Raw genomic sequence first — 20,524 nt, forward strand, 5'->3', positions numbered from 1 at the left:
AAAGCCCTAGAGTTGTACTCTTAATTAGAAATTACTGACCAGACTTCAAGCTTACTCTGTATTTAGGTCCTTCCAAAGCATGTACATATAAACAGGTCAAAGGAAGTAAAAATCCTCAAAATAATAACCTGATTTCAGAGCACATTCTTTCTTTCTTTTCCATATATATAATAGTTAGGAAGAAACTTGTTTAATGATAAAGTCAACGAGTTAAAATATGGTTCTGAAGAATCTATAAACAAATATTTATTCAATGTCAACTCTCTGTACCTGACATCCTGCTAATACGTGTCAGACACAAAGATTAGACAAGGGCAATGACTCTTAAAACTGTACTGTTTGTTTGGAAATATAGGAATGTAAAAATTAGAAAAGCATGACAATATGTTAAGAACCAAATAAACGGTTTGAATAATAAATACTCATATATGTTTACAGGAGTGATGCATATGATCTCAGTGGTCAGGAAAGATCTTATTAAGTTGGTGGTAGTTGACAGATCTTGAAGAATATGTAGAATCTTGATTTGAGAGGAATACAAGGCACTTCAATAATAAGCATAAGATTTAGAGGTTGATATGTTCAAAATATTTTTAGGAACCAATAAATTGGCCATTGTATATATATCATAGCTTTGGTATGACAAGGAATTAAGATATGGGTAAAGCCAGTTTGTGGTAGGATTTTAATGCAAGCTGAGTTGATCCTGCATGGCAGTAAACCTCAACCCTCAGCAGAAGAAGTAGAGACAAAGTTGGAGTTATTTTCTCTCAGAGTGTGCATATAAACCTCAAATGTGTTAAAGGAAACAAGTCAGAACTCTGCCGATAGCAATGGCTGCCCTTTGGATATTAGTGAATGAGGTAAAAAATAAATCATAATACTGCATTCCAAAACTACTTATTCAAGTAACACTACCGCCATGATAATATAATCCCAATTTTGTCCTAAATGGCATTAGACATTTCTGATTTCCTGGGAACGATATCCATATAAAACACATGACATCCATTTTACAGTTTGAAATCTTGATCCCACAGAAGCAGTCTAGTGCTTGGGCTAAGTGGGTGTTACTTTCCTCACTTTGTCATTATCTTATTTCAAGAAGGCTCTAGAGACAATCCCTGACATCTCCATGCTTTGACTTCCATCTGTGTGAAATGAAATAATGACTGTCTCCTTTCTACCTCATCAAAATCAATGAGCAACAAAAGCACATTAAAATCAGGGACGCAGGAAGGATTTGAAGGAAATAGCTTCTGTCCACTGTCATTAAAGACAAAACAAAATTTAGCCATCCTTTCTCAACTGGGGTTCCATGAGATAATTACACCCTACAGACTGTAAATTGAATGATTCTTTTTCAATTCTCCCAAGGATGTTGTAAAGCTGGTACCATTCTGAATGCATAGGCCAGGAATTAATTCATTGCATAACGGTAGATGCCTTAGATCATTAGCGCTGAATTTTCTTGTGAACTCAGGATAAGAAGAGTTGACACTGTATGTTATACACAAATTAAGCTAGGGTATTTGATGTTGTTTTATTTAAGAAAAAAGTGCTCTATGTTCGTGGCCCTGTAGATCCAAAGCCTCACCATAGTCTAAAGAAAAATAAAATAACCTGGAGTAATGCTAAAATGAATGGCCCATAAATTTAGGGATGTTACATAGAAGTACCAAAGAAGGAAGAAAAAGAGTAAATGCTGCCATACTTTACTGTTTACAAAATGTTTATTGAAGAGAATTTCTGACTTAATACCTAATATTTATGTAGCTTATTTAAAATTCTACAAAATGTGCTTCTGCAAGACAAACATTTCTCTTCCTGATTTAGAGATGAGGACAATGAGACCCAGGAAAAATAACCTTCCTAACATCTAAAGCTGGTGTGAAGCAGAGGCTCAATTTCAAGTAAGTTTAATTACAAGAGAAAGCGGCTCCTTTTGTAGCCATTTAATTTCACAAAAGCCCCTCAAAGTAGGATTAATGTTCATGGCGGATGAGAAAACGATTTCAGGGGAGTAACCAGTGTCTGGCCCCAAAGCTCAGTGCTATCAAGTTTCTGACTACAAATCTTATATAACCTGCCAAGCCATGGCTGAGAGAAAAAGCACAAAGTAGACCAAAATGGCTGCTCTGGGTTGAAGTGTGCTCTTGGGAAAGTTTACAATCTCCCAAATTTCAGAACATGACCTAATTTGTAGATGGGGGTCTTTATAGAGGTCATTAGGTGGGCTCTAATCCAATATAACTGGCATCCGTATAAGAAGAGGAAATTTGGATACAGACACACACAGAGGGAAGACAATGTAAAGACAGAGAGAAGATGGCCATCTACAAGCCAAGGAGAGAGGCCTGGAACAGATCCTTCCCTAACAGCCCTCAGAAGAGACCAGCCCTGCTGACACCTTGGACTTCCAGCCTCTAGAACTTTGAGACAATTTCTGTTGTTTAAGCCATTTGGTTTGTGGTACTATGTCATGGCAGCCCTAGAAAACTGACCAAAACGGAATTAAAATTAAAAAGTTATTGGTTCAAAATCCAAAAACCAGTTTAAGTGCAAAATGAATTTTTCTGTAAATTTGTAACATACATGCTTCTGAGGCTATTAAAGCTTAAAAATGCACTAAGTCTTTTAGAACACCTTTTCTAAGGAAATAAAATTAAATCTCATTATTGTTTTGGTTAAAAAAATATGGATCTACACTATCTATTATAGGGTTAAGTATTTTGACGTATTTACTCTACGGTAAATGCTAACATACATGTTTTATAGTGATATTCTGATTCTTCAAAAATTATAATTACACATCATATGAGTAACTAAATATGTGTAATATTATGGAATGCCTATATATTTAAATTTTAGCAGGTTCTCATTAGTTTATTAATCAATATGTATCCCTTTAGGGAGATACATTAAACAGTTCTATTTTCAAATTGTCTACTTAATTCCACAAATGTAATTCTACATACTGTATCAAGAATCTAACGTAGTGATTATTTATAATTTTAAAACTTAAATAAACTGAACATTCTCCTTTTTCCAAGTAACTGTATACTTTTTAGCAAGAAGATACTATCTTCTAACCTCATTATATTCCGAGTTCCATGGCACCTTTTAATTGATAAGAGCACAATACAGTTATTTTTGAAGGACAGGACGATAACAAAATGATAATGAATAAGATCTATTTCATCTGATGTTTTCTGGGATGGTCTTTCCATAGGTTCATTAATAAAAGAGACGCATGGAAAAATGCCCAATAAGTGTTAGGTAATGCAATTATTATTATTATTAAATCAATTTGTTAAAGTAGTTCATGTTCAAGTTAGTATTAAATATAAAAAGACTAAGAATTATACTGTTCAGTGGATAGTACACTATTTTTAATTAATTATATTTGTTTTTTCTGTCCAAATGTTTGAAAATTATATATGTACTTGAGAATATGTCCTAGGTATGAGTCCCTTAATTAATTTTGCCAAAGAGGTGATAGCTTTTTCAACCAATATGTCCAAGTACATTTTTTTTAATTCACCTATTTCATTCATCCTCCTCACCCTTCTCCTCTCTAGCAACCACCTGTATGTTCTCATAGCTATGCTTCTTATGAATGTTAGTATTCCAAAATGCTGAAACTGAGAAATCCTTAGCGTGCATGCGTATGTTTCATGGGGGGTGCTTAGCCTGGTTGATGGAGTGATCACTGCGATACTTAATGGCAATATATATCTCCCTTTGATGTCTGTGTGAGCTTGAAAAACGCAATGGCCTTTCAGGTGATTGTTCTTGGTGGCCCGGCTTCCCACTAGAAAAAAATGATTTTATTTGGTACAAATAAAGTAGAAAATAAGGTAGAAAATGGTACTATACTTTCTTGCTAACAGAACTAGGAAATTATAAATTTTGAAAATGTGACAAGCTTCACTTTTATTTCTAGTGAGTAACACAGTTTTTTTTATGTTTTACTTCATGAATGAATCATTTAATGTTTAGTCCTTTTTCACTAAAAGGGTTTATAATTTGGAAAAACAAAGGCATCCAGCTTTTACATCTCCGGTGTCAGCCGTTGCTTGTAGGATGAAACTTCAGGTAGGAAAGTAAAAAAGAAAAGACAGAAGCTGATTTCATTTATTTGCCGAAGAAGCAAGTGATCTTAGATTTAAAGGATTTAAGCTATAAGCTCTTAATAAATGGAGATAAATATAGCTGTTCTTTCTATCCCAATAAGGCAAATATGCAATTATCAAGTTATTGAATATATGTGGATAGGAAACAGTAACTTTAAGATGCTAGCTGTAAAAAGTGTCCAAGAAACTTTAGCAGAATTAAAAGAAAAAAACAAAAAAACAAGAAACACTAGTGGTTAAAGAATAATCTAGTAAAGCATATTGTCACTGACAAACTTAAAATTGTAAGACTTCTATCTTTTTCACCATCAATGACATTTCTTTGCATGGCTCTTTTCATAAAACTACGTGTCACATGATATTGTTACAGTTTGTAATGACTATGGATGGAGAGGCCAATCAAACTATAGGAGAAGGGAGATCAATCAGGATGCTGGAGTAAGAGGACATGGAGCTCACCTCCTCCCACGAACACAGCAAAAATATATCTACATGTGGAACCATTCTCACTGAAAACAAACTGGAAACTGGCAGAAGGACTTCTATACAAGAAAGGCTGTATGAAAGATACACAAGTAATTGGGTAGGAAGGAAAGGAAAGCGATTGGGTTGCCCTGGGAGAGGACTCAGAGGAAAAGGAGGATTCACGGGTGGACATGTGCCCTGGGTAGTGAGGGGTGAGAGCCACAGAATGGGTACCCCAGTCTTGGCATCCTATGTGGGTAGTCAAGCCCCACTGGCGGGTGGGAGGACCGCTGGAACCAACAAGGGTCTATGGGAAGCCAGGGCTCTGCTCATGAGTTGCACACATGCACAGTCTTGACCGTGAGGCAGGGTGGACAGAGGTCTGCTCTACTGGCTGCCAGGTTTCCAGCTACCACCTCAGTACACCCCCAGTCCAATCCAAATGAACACTCCATTCCCGCTCATGCCACATCACAGTGCAGCACAGGATCTGGGAGCCATGACCAGGGAGGAGACTCCACTGTGGGATGCAAACAGGACCTGATCCCAGGACAGAGTCTGAAGGAGCGGATGGTCAGTGGCCGTTGTTGGTGCTTATTCAAGCAGCACATTAGAAGCAGACCAGCTCTCTGATGACGGCCGCTCCACCACAGCTCATCTGCTGATAAATGAGGAGAGACCATGTGGACCCCACCTGCCCTGTGGTGTGGCTCCACAATAGGACAGGGATAGCAGAGGCTGGGGGAAGTGATCAGCTGTAAGGGACATAGGAGACCTGAACCCGAGGCTGTGTCTGCACAGAGCAAGAGAAACAGTTTCCTTCCTGAAGAACAAAATAGATATCCAGGTACAGGAAACACAGAGGGTCCCAAACAAGATGAACCCAAATGGACGCACACCAAGACACATCATAATTAAAATGGTAATACTTAAGTGAAAGAGAGAATTCTAAAGGCAGCAAGAGGAAAACAGAGTCATATACAAGGAACCCCCATAACGTTATCAACTGGTTTCTCTGCAGAAACTCTGTAGGCCAGAAGGGAGTGTCATGATATATTCAAAGTGCTGAGAGGGAAAAATTTTCAACCTAGGATACTCTACCCAGTGAGATTACCACTTAGAATAGAAAGAGGAATAAAGAACTTCTCAGAAAAGCAAAATCTAAGAGTTCATCAATATTAAACCTACCCTCAAAGAAGTGTTAAAGGATCTTCTCTAATTGGAAAAGGAGTAAGAATCTATAGAAAGGGAAAGTCCCACTAGGAAAGGCAAATAACATATTATAGACTGAGGATCAACATAGGCAGAACACTCTTTGACAAAATCGTAGCAATACTTTTTTTTGGATCTGTCTCCTAAGGCAAAGGAAACAAAAGCAAAAATATACAAATAGGACCTAATTAAACTTAAAAGCTTTTGCACAGCAAAGGAAACCATCAACAAAACAAAAAGACAACCTATGGAATGGGAGAAAATATTTGCAAATAATATGACCAACAAGGGGTTAATATTCAAGACGTATAAAGAGCTCATACAACTCATTATCAAAAAACCAAACAACCCAATGAAAATATGGGCAAAAGACCTGAATAGACATTTTTCCAGAGACATACAGATGACAACAGGTACATGAAAAGATGTTCAACATCGCTAATTATAAGAGAAATGCAAATCAAAACTACAATGAGATACCACCTCACATGTCAGAATGGCTGTCATCAAAAAGTTTACAAATAACACATGTTGGTGAGGATGTGGAGAAAAGGGAACCTTTGTACACTGTTGGTGGGAATGTACATTGGTGCAGCCACTATGAAAAAGAGTATGGAGTTTCCTCAAAAAGCTAAAAATGGTTACCATATTATACAGCAATTCCACTCCTGAGTATATATCCAGGAAAAAAACCAATTTGAAAAGATAAATGCACCCCAATGTTCATACCAACGCTATTTATAATAGCCAAGATATGGAAGCAACTCAAATGTCCATCAACAGACAAGTGAATAAAGGAGATACACACAAACACACACACACACAGAGGAATATTACTCAGCTATAAGAAAGAATGAGATTCTGCCATTTCCAGCAACATGGATGTACCTAGAGAATATTATGCTTAGTGGAATAAGTCAGACAGAGAAATACAAATACTCTGTGATATCACTTATATGTAGAATATAAAAAATAAAACAAATGAATGTATATGCAAAATAGAAACAGAATTACAGATATAGAAAAAAAACCTAGTGATTACCAGTGAGGAAAGGGAAGGGGGGAGGGACAAGATAGGGGTGTGGGATAAAGAGCTACAAATTACTATGTATAAAACAGGTAAGCAACAAAGATATATTGTACAGCACAAGGAAATTACACCATTATCTTATAATAACTTTTAATGGAGTATAATCTGTAAAAATACTGAATCACTATGCTGCACACCTGAAACTAATATAATACTGTAAATGAACTATACTTCAACAGAAAAAAAGAATTATAGGAGAAATGCTCCTTCATAGGATTTTAAACCCCAAAGTTACTACACAAAAATTGGCAGGTGCAAGGTTAGCTGAAAAGAGCTAAAATAGATCTCCTAAAGATTTACAATCCTAAGATCATATAGCTAATCACTCACTGCAAATCTCATTTACACAGAATTATACAGACAAGTAATAATACTATTAACAATAATCATGGTACAAGGAAAATAAATGAAAAGATAAAGGTTTCTCAAAAAAAAATGGAAAAAGGAAACCTAAGGACAAAATAATTTTAAAGATCACTAAATTCTGCCACTGTAGTGGAAGAAGAGAGAAGCAATGACAAAGTTTGAGTTTTAAATATCTTTGCAAAGTAGCATAAGAGTGGGAACATTTTCCATTTATCCCTTTCTTCTCTAGTTAGCTATAAACCATGGTCTCAGATGCACCATTAACAAACGAATCAGAGGGTCAAATAAACCCAGATGCACAATTTAAGTACATGAAAAATACCTACCAGGGGCAAAAAGTGAGTAGGAAGAATAAGACTGAAGACTATATCCAACTATTTTAATGTCCTAAACTATAGACGTTTAGGGAATATCTATGTCTGCCTGCCTGTCTGCCTATCTATCTATCTATCTATCTATCTATCTATCTATCTATCTATCTATCTATAACTCTATAGTAAAATCTCTGAGGAAAGCTTTCTCAAGCTGAATTAAATATATCAGTGTAATTCACAGTTATACTTTTTTGGCATTCGCTAGAACTTTACCACCTCAAATCTTCATTGAGGCAAGAGAGATTTAGGTTTAAGCACTAAAATGAGATTGACTTTCAGAATTTTATTTTCCTGCTGAGAGTACAAAATAAGCACCATTACTCTTGGGACTATCAGTAAAACTGTATATATTACTTTCATGGGAATTCTTAAACCCTTAGAGAAATCAGCTATGTTGACAGATATATATTTACTATCAAAATAATAACTGCTCCTTAGCATAAATCATTTATTATTTTTCTAATTTAATCCAATTCCTTGCATTTTCCTTAAATATACTATTAAATAAATAATTTGCTCCTCAACAGCATTTCTCTGGCATGGAGGAAAGAAAGCCATACAGACTAACCTATCATGCCTCCAGATGAACACGCTCCTTCAATAGAAAACCTCTTTTAAAATTAATGGCCTGCTACAGCATGATGAGTGTTCAGGAAAGGAAATATTTATGGTTTTTTTCCTAACTTTTGACCCTTGAAATTAAAAGCACTTTCTCCACCTCCTCTGTTCCAGTTAACCCATAGGAAAAATGTCTCTCTTTATGGCAGGGAGAAATTTTTATGATACCCAGAGATACAGCTATATATAAGTGATCCAATACAAAGCTTCCCCTAAAGAGTTGTGTCCCAATGGTGAGAAAAATCACAGAATGCCTTGGGACAAAGGGTCACTGGACTTTGCCACGTACACTTATCCCCAAGCATAAAACAAAGGTTCTTTCCAGAGTGACAATGAAATGCCCGGAAAAGTCGGCTGTCCAATGGGCCTCCATGGTTAATAACCAGCCTGAGGGTTCCGGAATGCTCAAGATCCTGGCCCAGATAGATACACAGATGCCAGCAGGAGGCACCAATCAAATCAGGCTTCCTAGACATTCTGCCAAATAAAGATGGTTCCAGCTAGGTAAGATCTACAGGAGAAAAACATTCTTTCTCTCTGTTTTCACTTGTTATCTTCAAGACAGTAGAGCAGACTGTACCACAATCAAATCACAGAACTCCAGTCATAAATAATAGTGCCAATAACAATGCATTGGTATACTACTATATATTATACATAGTATAAATGCAACATAATAGACAATATAATGCATTGCTATAAATATCATTTTTGTTATAAAGTTAAAAAAGACAGCACACTTGAGAGAGAGAGGTGTTCTCAAAAAAAAAAAAAAAAAAAAAAGGTTGGCAGGCCAGTGAAACTGATTTCAGACTCTGGCCTCTAGAACTGTGGGAGAATAATTTTCTGTTGTTTTAAGCCCCCAAGTTTATAGTAATTTGTAACAACAGCCACGGGTAATTAATACATCATACTTAAATCCTCACTGCTATGATTATATATTGTTTCCAAGTTGCAAATTAAAAAACTGTTTGCAGGCTTCCCTGGTGCCGCAGTGGTTGAGAATCTGCCTGCCAATGCAGGGGACACGGCTTAGAGCCCTGGTCCGGGAAGATCCCCCATGCCGCGGAGCAACTAAGCCCATGTGCCACAACTACTGAGCCTGCGCTCTAGAGCCTGCGAGCCACAGCTATTGAGCCCATGCACCACAACTACTGAAGCCTGCGCGCCTAGAGCCCGCGCTCTGCAACAAGAGAAGCCACCATGAGAAGCCCGCGCACCACAGCGAAGAGTAGACCCCATTCACCGCAACTAGAGAGTCGGCACACAGCAACGAAGACACAACACAGCCAAAAAATAAATTAAAACAAACAAACAAACAAAAAAACTGTTTGCATTAAGTATATAAACAGTGGTTACAGAAAAAACAACCAAATTAACTCCATTTTAAAGACCAAAAAGATTAGGCACCATCTTTTTACAGAATTTTTATGCTTTTGAAAGCATTTCTTTTTTTACTAGGGGATGATCATAAGTTACCACTCTCTAATATGTCAAAGAAAAACTTCTCATCAAAAATGAGACCATAAGCACAAAGACAAGTAATCATACACATTTCATAAAATGCCACAAAACACATTTTCTTTTCTCAAATTCCTTCTTTTAAGTTCACCTATATACAGTAAATTCAAGGCTGAACTATTTTCTCTTGATAATTTATTGTGGGAAAGCTAATGCTTTCTAAATGTCACAGTTTGAGGATTCATTAAAAATTATTGGGGGATTGTTTTTTTAATAATAAAATGCAAATATTAAAAGTGAAGGGAGTGTTAATTACTTGAAAATGTGAAACCATTTGCAGTATTTAAAACAAAATTAAGAACACTCTATAACTCTAATTATTTCAGGAATGAAGTCAAATCTTAGTCCTCCATGTTTGCTGGGCATATGGCATTACATTAGACATGGCACATATGTGAAACATGTTTTTTCTTCTTCCGACTCTACATATTTTACTGTGATGTAAGCCATATGTTTCATTACAAAGGGTGGTATGAAAAGGCTATTGCAAGAGAGGCAAACTCTTGATTCAGAGATCAGTAATATAGAAAGGCCTCTTCATTAAAAACACATTATTGTTTTGCTTCAAGGCATTTACCTTATGTTCCCAGTAACACCCTGACAGTTTAGAGATTAAAAACATCTGGATTTAGGCATTAAGATTTTAGGGATCATGGGTCTGATGCTAAAAATACAGACCATTATGGAATACTCAAAATAATGGGATGTTTGGTGAAGAGAGAGATCATGTGAATAAATTAATATATAATCATTTCATGATTAAACACATCTCATGATTGAGCATGAGGACACATAGGTTAAAAATTTCAGTGCCTATATTATCCCTTGTCAACTAGGCAACCTCTAAGATACTGTTAAGCTACTACGTTAATTTTAGAAGTTAATTTTAGTTGTGTGGTGATGATAAAATAATTATCTAGCTTCCTTTTAGGGCCAAGAGGTAAAATAAAATGCCCTTTGAGCTAAAATTATGAATCTCATGCTCACCAAATGCTAAATAAAATTTAAACGCATGTGTGGGGGTTTAAAGATATCCACAAACTCTTTTCTACTCCTCCCCTCAAGAGATGGGGCACAATTCTACTCCCTTTGAGAGTGGGCTGGACTTAGTGACTCACTTCTAGCAAACAGATTATAAAAGAGGTGATGGGATGACACTTCCAAGATAAAGTTATATAAAGACTATGACTTCGAACTTGGGTGTACATTCAAGTGCTTGCTCTGTCTCTTTCTCTCTCTCTCTCTCTCTCTCTCAAATCACCCTCTCTAGAGGAAGCCAGTCACCATGTTCCAAGGACTCACAGGCAGCCTCTGGAGAGACCCACATGATGAGGAACCAAGGCTTGTTAGCAACACTGTGTGTGAGCTTGGAAGCAGATATTCTTAGTACCACCAACGGCCATGTGAACGCACCTTGAAGCAAATATTCTTCCAGAGAAGCCTTGAGACAGTTGCAGCTCTAAAGTTGCCTTGACTGCAACCTCATGACAGATCTTAAGTCAGAAATACCCAGTTAAGTAACTGCTGATTCACAAAAACTGTGAAATGATAAACGTTGTTTTAAACTATTAAATTTGGGATGATCTGTTACACAGCTGTAACTAACTACTACAACATGTAATAAGAATAAGTTGTGGTTGGGGAGAGTCAGGGCCAGAGAATGAGTTTGGATCTCCAAACCAAGGACTATGACTTTTCAGTTGTAGGATATTGAACAGAATCACATTGCTCCTCAAGGCCTCATTTCTCATCTATACAAGAAAGATGTTAACAAAAATGATTTCTAAGATTCCTTCTGGCCATGAAAATGCAGGACTCTACGCTATAAAGAGGCAACTCTCATGTCCATATAAGAAAAGATGACCACTGGAACTGCCCCGCATTGGCAGCTAGCTGCCTTCCAGGTCCTCTTCATAGAGAAGAGGCAGGATTACCATTGGTGTTGACCGTACCAAGACTTTTCCTGTACTGGATGGGAAATGTAGGTAGATAACATATGATTTCTTTCAACTCTGGTATGCTATATTTCTGACCTAGCTTTCAGAACAAAGGAAAGAGATAATGCCCCTTATCAAACTAAACCAAAACAATCATGTAAATAAGGAAGTTAGGTAGAATATTTCTCTATACTTTTTGAACTGATAATTTCCCTTCTGGGACTCTACCCACAGGTAATTTACATAAAACCCCAAAGATACATGTACATTTACTGCAGCATTTCTCTAACGGCAAAATTATTTTAAAATGAGAATGGCCATCAGTGAGGGTATATTTACTCACGGAAGGGTGGTCATGATTCATCTTAAATGAAAAGAAAAAATTGCAAAAGCTATGTTAGAGATCTCAAACTTAGCTACACATCACCAGAGACTTTAAATTTCTTCTTCTTCTTTTTTTCTTTTTTTAATTCTGATGCTCAGGCCGCTCCAGGCTAATTAAGTCAGAATCTCTAAAGGTGAGACCCAGGCATCAGTATATTTTTAAAGGCTACCAGGTGATTTCAACATACAACCAAAGCTGAGAACCACTTGAGAATGGTCTCATTTGAGTTACTAAAAAAAGAGAAAGAAAAGTCCACTGTTGTATGTAGATTTATCCACATATGTGTGAGTACATTTGTCCATGTATAGAAATAGATCCAAAAGGAAATACATATAACTAAAGACAGTGAGGATTAGGGTGAAAAAAAATTTTACCCTTTAATTTTTTTTTTACAATGACTATATATCACTACAATTTAAAAGGTCAGGGGGAAAGAAATACAAATTTCTCAAATAGTTACAGAGTCTGGAGGAACAAAGACAGTTATTACTATATGGCTTCAATTTGCATCTTTAAAAGTTATTGAAACCCTAAGCTACAAAATGACAAAACATCCAGTTGAAAGGGTGAAAAAAATTGTTTAATTAACACTATAAAAGACTACAGTCTCTCTGATTTTTTTCTTTATAAATTATTTTTCCCTTAGTTCCGATGACGTGAAGGTATCATCTAAAGCCCTACACTGTAACAGAAAAAATAAATAAATAAATAAACCATGCATGGAATCTAGAATCTGGAATAGATATTAGAGATAAGGTATTCTAGCTCTTCTCTTAAGATACATATAAGGAAACTAACATCCACAGAATAAAATAGTTGCTTAATAGTTTGTAAGAGACTAGTACATTGACTTATTCATACTAGTCCAATACTATTCTCCCTGTATAATACTACTGTATAAGAATGATGTGCTGCCCATGTTTCAAGGATATATACATAGCAGGGAGGCACAGGGGAGGGGTTCGTTCAAAAGAACCCAACCTAATCCTTTGCACTAGAATAGGGCCAAATTTTGTCAATGATTTGTGAATCATCCAAGGATAATATATTATGTAATAGGTGAAATATTTAAATCTCCAACACCGGGGAAATTCCTAAAGATGACAAAGTAGGTCTATGTTACAATGTTTACTAAAAATTATATTAGGAAATATTTCTGTGTCTAATATCTGTTTGAGTTCATTCAGAACTTCTTTACTCATCCACTATTTATATACCTTTCTTAGTTTCCTCACAATGCTACAGTTGTATAAACAGTAGTAGTGAGAACTAAATGGAAATTGCAGAAACGTAATTACAGCTGGATGAGAATGTTAAGCGCTCACTCAGAGTTTTAACCTGAGAGTGTTTGGGATGAATAGCATCATCAATCAATATTTATTGAGCATTCGCAGGGTACAAGATTTGGCCTAGGCAGTGACAATAAAGGCACCTGTAGTTGTGTGGATTTCCCTTCTCAAATGTAATGGAAAACTGCCAAAAATCTAACGTGATAGGTAAAAAAAAAATGTGTCCCCCAGAGCTCATTTGAATACAAACTTTAATGGAATAGGTTTTCTTCTAAAAATTAGCTTTCAGTGTGAAAATGAAATAGCTCTACTGTGAGAATACTGATGTCAGAAGGAAAGGAACAGTTTTCTTAAGTTGGTATTCCATCTTAGAAAAGGTTATGGTTTACTTTTTCTTAAAAAAAAAGAAGAAAATTAAAGAACTTTTCCTTATAAATGGTTGAAATTCATATTTTCTTACCTTGAAAAATATATAGAAATACAATCCTAATCCCCCACTCCCAGTTCAAGGATGCCAGTAATGACAAGCTGGTGGATATCCAAAGTGTTAAAAAATGAACTTTCAGATAAATAGAAAATAAGAAGTGGTCTGCAAAATAATGTGCTAAGTTATCTATGACTAAAGCATCTTCAAAGTATCTTCTTAATCTGTCATGATGGTTTAAGAAGAGAAAGAGGACCAACTGTCTATTCTAACCCAGCAAAATAATTAGAAAAAATGACATGATTTCCTCAAATAATAAAGAAATAAGTGCAATGAATTATGTCTATTTTCTATTCAAGGGCAGTTCATTTTCCTATCATAAAATATGATCTCTCTGAACTGTATAATATGGAAGATTTAATGATTATTAGACATCAATCCCTCACTCTAGGAAACTGATGGAGAAGCTTTCACCAAATATAAAATCTTACACTTTAAACTCAAAGAAAACCCAAAGAAAGATATATTTGAATATTTGGTTGATTTTTTTTTAAGTTGAATATTTTCATGGAAATATATATTGTACTTTTAAAATAGTGTATATTCCACTAATTATTTTGATGTAGTCTTTTCCTAAAAAATGTTCATATGTTAATGGGCTAAAATTTTAAGTAAACAAACTCAATTAAAAGGCAAAACAATAGAAATCTGAAAACTATAAGATCTAATCAGTATTCACTGAACTGAATAAAAATTCTCATTGTACACTTCCTTTCATAAGTCTTTATTCTTTAAAAACTCTCTCCATTTCAGCTAGATGCATTGATTTGTATAATGTCTTTTTTCATCAATATCTTCCTAGGTTTTTTTGCAAAATATTTCCCATTATAGGAAAAAAACCAAGAATATACACATATCTGTGTGCGTGTATACACATAATACTAAAGACCATCACTGTACTTTTTGAAATTTTCAGAATGTATAATCAAGTGTTTATTCTTTTAATATATCAACTAGCAGTGCTTTACCTGTCATGATAAAACATGAAATCTATCTTTTCCCATTACTGACAGGTGAGAAGTTTAAGCCAGAGTAGTAAAGTTATACATAGACTTAAAATAAATATTCAGGAAGAGTTAAAGAACTTATGAATTTCCAGTGTAAATATTGTCCCTGATTTGTCACTGGGGAATTTGTGGGGTGGGTCCAGGGATTGGGTATTTGTTTTCCTGTGAAAAATTAATCAAAGTTCCAAGGTCCAAAAGGAGAAAAATAATATCTAGAAGATAATTATGATAGAACCCTCTTCTCAAGTAGCATGTACACATACATATGTTCAATGACAAGCATTCGACCTTTGTTCAGATGATAAAACTAGTAGCCACAGCTGTGAGCTGTGGAAAACTGCCAATTCAGGCATCAGTCATTTCCTATCATCTCCTCATGGACCAGCCCAGCCCCGAGCACCTTGTTCAGAACACCAGGATCTCAGTTTACCAAAACAAGCAAAGCTGGATCATAAACCACATAAATGGGCTGTTCTTCACAGAGTTTCAGCAGTTATACCACATTAGGAAATGTCAGAATGTAAGAATTATTAACCACTGAAAAAAAATATTTATTCCTTCTTGGAAAAACGAACTACAACAACAACCCAATATGATGCAAGAATTATTTCGTTATTCTTTTCCTTATTGTTTCTTTTTCGGATGGTTTATATCACTATGGTTTCAAGTTCGCTAATCTTTTCTTCAACAATGTCTTGTCAAATGTTTACCTCACCCACTATATTTTCATCTCAGACACTGTAGTTTTCAACTCAAGAAGTCCCATCTTGGTCTTCTTAATATTTACATGTTTCTACTTACCTTTCTGAACACAGAATACAGTTTAAAAATTGTTTTAATGTGCTTATCTGCTAACTCTAACATGTGTCAATTCTAGCTCAGTTTCAATTGATTGATTGATTTTTTCTCCTTATCATTATGAGTATTATTTTTCTGCTTCTTTTTATGCCTGATACTTTTTATTGGATATCTGATATCATTAATTTCATTTTGGGGGTGTTGGATATTTTTGTATTCCTATAAAGATTCTGGCTCTTGGTTCTGGGATGTGGTTAAACTTCTTGGAGGTACTTTGATCCTTTTAGGTCTTGCTTTTATGATTCATTAGATGGGATCACCTCAGGATTTAATGTAGAGACAATTTTTCCCTGTTTCTGAAGCAGAATCTTTCTGAGTACTCTACCGGGTACCTCATGAGTGATGGGGCTTTCCTCTCTGGTTGGTAGAAACGGGCACTATTTCCAGTCTTGTGCCAGCTGTGGGGATTGTTTCTTTTAATCTTTTTGAGTGGTTTTCTCTCCAACCTCCCAAAGTTTCCTCACATGCATTAGCTGGTCACCACTCTGCTGAATACTCAACGGGCGACCTCTGAAGATCTCCAGACTTCTCTCTGTGCAGCTATCTCATCTCTGGTCCCTTGTGCTACAAACTCTAGCTGCTTTAGTCTCCTTGGATTCTCAACCCCACTCCCTCAACTCAGGGAATTTGCCAGGTTTCAACAGGGTTCCCTTCTCCCTATGCCATTTCCTAGAAACCCTCTCTCTCAAGGCAGTCAGCTGGAGCACTCAGGGATCATTCTCCTTCACTACCTGACATCCACTGTCTTAAAGACCATTGTTTCATATAGTCTGTGTGTTTTTTGGCTTGTTTCAGGTGGGAGAATAAATCGGTCCCATATCCCACTTGCCCAAAGTGAAAATCAGAATTATCTTCTCACAACTCAATGTAACTCCTCTACCTAAAACACTTCATTGAATTCCCATCATTAAATTAAATTCCAAGCTCCTGACCTAGACTTAGAAAATAACTTCATCATTTCAACCATGTCTACTCTTCTAGCTAATCTTCTGTCATGTGCTTTCAACAACCATACTTCACAAACAAAATAATTTACAGTCTCACATATACACAGTATTCTTTTAGTACATTTGTATATGCTGTTCCCTCTGCCTGGAACTCTCTTCTCTGCCTTGGTAGCTGAAAAAGCCCTATTCATTCAGGAATAATCAACACAAATGCAACCTCTTTGTGAATTCTTCCTTCCCTGACTTACTTGGAGCCACTGTCTTCCCTCTCCTTTGCTCCCACCCAAAGAGGAGTTAGTCAGCCCTCCTCAATGCTCAGAGAAACTTAGCATCCCCGTTCCTACTAGCTGCCCATTACTTTGTACCATAGCTCTATTTTAAACACCTATTTCCCCAGCTATGACCTTGGACGAGCTCCCCAGATACTCAAGTTTTCTTACCTGTAAAGTGGAAATAATACAGGGTATCAAAAATTTGGGGCACACAGGATAAATTTATTTCAACAAGTATGTTAGTTACATCTTCAACTGCTATTTTTGATCTGTTTTTCTTTGTCTTACAGATACCTTTTTCAGATTAAGGTATGCCAATACCTTAAAAGCAATTGGGTCTAACTGCTATTCTGAAAAGTCCTATAATAAAAATACTACAGGGAATGTCCTAAAACAGGAGAGACCTCAGTGCCTTCAGAATGGTGGGAGAATAGAGACCACAGTACAGAGTTGACAAAACCAAGCTGCAGGGAGCCTTAGAGACCACGTAAAGGATTTCATCATTCAACATAAATCCAAGAAGACTACACAAGAGTGAATGTGAAAAATAACTTTAAAGGCAAAAAATATATTAGAGGTGAGCAATAATTGGGTTATTGATTACAGAGATGCTAATTTACATGGTGGTATGTTATCAATTGGAAATACAATGAGTCTAAAGGGAAAATTCCCCCACTCACTGTGTATTGCTGGGGTAGAGAATGGAGGGGAGCAATCTTTGGTAGTGAGTCACGGACAAAAAATTATCAGCACATCTCCATTAGTTGCTATATCCACTGATGCCTTAAATGAAGCAGACACTCTAATGTCTTTAAAAGGAACTTCTAATCAATTGAATATATTGGTCTTTTAAATACATAGCTAGAAAAAAGTCTCTACTACATCACAGCGAACAGCAGAAGGTGAAGCATGATTTTTAAAAAAACATTTAAGGCAAGAGGCTTTTTTTCCTGAGAGGGTCTGTTTAAGCTTTGTTTACTTTCTCAGCAAGAATAAAGGCCTTGGGTGACATTTAATTAAAATGCTCCCTAAGCTTTCATGCTTCCTGAGGCAGTAAGACTGGGGACACTGAGATAGTCTTCTTGCTGTGGACCGTGATGGGAACAAGGATGGATAACTTTGAACTCCCTACACGATGTGTAGAGGAAAGCCATACCCCCGGAAAGGCCAATTAGGTAAGACACCGCACATAATAGGTATGGAATAGATGAACTCTTTGGATTAGGAACAAAAAATTGGAAAGGCCTCAACCACATACTCTTTCTATTAACTCAATTATAAACCATTAATTTCTAAAATGAAATAATCTGTAGGAGTGAAGGATTGTATCAGTGGCATTAACTTTTATGCACACAAATAGTATGCCATTTAGACGGCACAATTCCAAATCCCAGTAGTAGCCAAAATTCATGGAGACTGAATTTGAAAATGATTGAAATGTTGAAAATTATGAGTTAAAACAAAAGAAATGAAGTTATGGTTTTGTGAGAGTTCTGTCTTGTTTCCTTTTGTTTACTTAAAGGCAGACAATAGCAAATGTTTACAGAGACCATCACAGGGTTTCCTTCGTTCACCAACTACAGAACTAAAGAAGCTCTGATGGAAGATGAGAAGGACTGCACCTTGATTTGGGGACAGTGTTATAGTAAGATCACACCCTGGGTGAGCCATGAAACTATGTTTGCTATGGGTAAAATGGGATGTTGCTAAAATTAAATGAGATACTACAGGCAACAAGCATTCAACAAAATAGTAGCAATGATGGTGATGGTCCAAGGTGCTCTGTAAGACTATTCTAGCAGCAGTATATGCAATATCCACAAAGCAGAACACATGGGAGGCAGGGACCCCAGTTAGGGAGAGATGTGTTTAAAATGTTAGAACAGGCTTTTATTTTTTTTTAAGTAAGTCCTACCCTTTAAATTATCATTTCAACTTTCTTGTTAAATCAATATGTTTAAGAATTAAATTTAAACAGAAGTATTGCCCAACTGGCTAACAAATTAACACATTTGTCCTTTATATTTCCTTCTGGGGAAAAACAGGCATTAAAGGGAAAATGACTTCAGTGCAGAATAGTAGTAATTAATTAACAGCAAGACATTTTTACGAAACCTTGCAAACAGTTGACATGCCTCCTTCCCCAAATGTGTAAAGAAAGATAATTTTGTTGATTTTGTTTTCTGTGGAAAGACATTCTATAACTCAGAAAAGATACTAGAGCTGGTGTTTTTGTTTTTTAATATACCTAAAACTGCCCTGAGAACGTGTTTCCTGTTGTGAGCATGACATACTTTGATTTTTGTAAGTCATTTCAGCACTTAGAAATCTTACATAAACTATGCATCTATAATCATCAGTAGTATAAACATCAGTGGTAAAAGAGAGATGATCATAAATTAAATTTTATTGCAATCCTATTTACTACACTTGCTGATTTATGTAGTCCTACATCCATTTAACCTACGATATGGTCTGACAGGACCTAATTTTAATGACTGGATTCAAGGATAGTGTATAACTCTTACTTTTTATTCAATTGTCATCTTGTATAAAATACTTCCCACAACTTATCACGAAAACATCCTCAATGTGAACTACGATAGAAAAAAGAACTCTGAGGCTATCCTGAAGTACTGACCAGTCCACAGAGGATCTTAGAGAACAAAGCTTTCAAAATAAAAGATGATGACTCTGATTTGGTTACTTGCTTTCTCAGAAGAAGTAATTCAGAGAGGCTCTCAGATTTGAAACCACTATATCCTCTGTGGTAACACCTTGCATTTCCCTCTTAAAGTTTCATTCCACTTTTTAGTGTTTACATGCTTTTGTTTCTATTCACATATATACACATACACACATATACACACACACTCTAATTCTAGGCCAGCTTGACAGACACAGGCTAAACCACTCAAGCTGATGTTCAATGTGTAACATTTTTGGCCACAATAAGCCAAATCAGTAATAAAAAGTATTCCCTGCTTAAAACCTGAGATAATTTGCCTTTTTATTATATCTTTGAAACATCAAGTTCCTTCCCATTTTTAGCCTGGCCAATATCTGTTATATTCCACATAGCTCATTCCCCTTTGACTGCTGAGGTGCGCCCCTCCCCTTTGGATAATACAGTGACAGTATCTGGACAGCTTACTAACCCCAAACCTGCCCAACACTGAAGCAGCCCCTATGCTGCAAGATCACTGGTCTCCTTTTATTCTCACCCTCACCCTAGATCCTGTGCCATGATTTCCCAGCCCCAAAGGGCCAACTCTGCTTTGTTAATGAAAGTACCACAGAACACCCAGAAGATGTTTATTCCATTGTTCACCTGAGTTTATACTTCAGCCCGTTGCACTGAGAACAGAAAGAAAATCTGTGCTTAGAAAGAAGATCAGCAGTACTACAGCTGGGAGGCCATGGCATGTAGTGGCTACATAGACTCACCCAGCCTGGGTTTGTGCCACTTACCACTCTGGGACCTTGGGTTCAATACTCATCCTTTCTGATGCTCAGATTTATCACAGAAAAGTGGAGATAATACAATACAGAGCTCAGAGAGT

General features: G+C 36.2%; 1 protein-coding gene across 3 annotated transcripts in view; it reads right to left on the bottom strand.

Annotated features, from left to right (window-relative positions):
- Positions 1 to 20,524, bottom strand: part of PTPRD (protein tyrosine phosphatase receptor type D) — a 2,148,784-nt gene that overhangs the window by 431,872 nt on the left and 1,696,388 nt on the right. The window lies entirely within an intron of this gene.

Source organism: Balaenoptera physalus (assembly GCF_965194825.1).
Source record: "Balaenoptera physalus genome assembly, chromosome: 7".
Classification (NCBI taxonomy): Eukaryota; Metazoa; Chordata; class Mammalia; order Artiodactyla; family Balaenopteridae; genus Balaenoptera; species Balaenoptera physalus.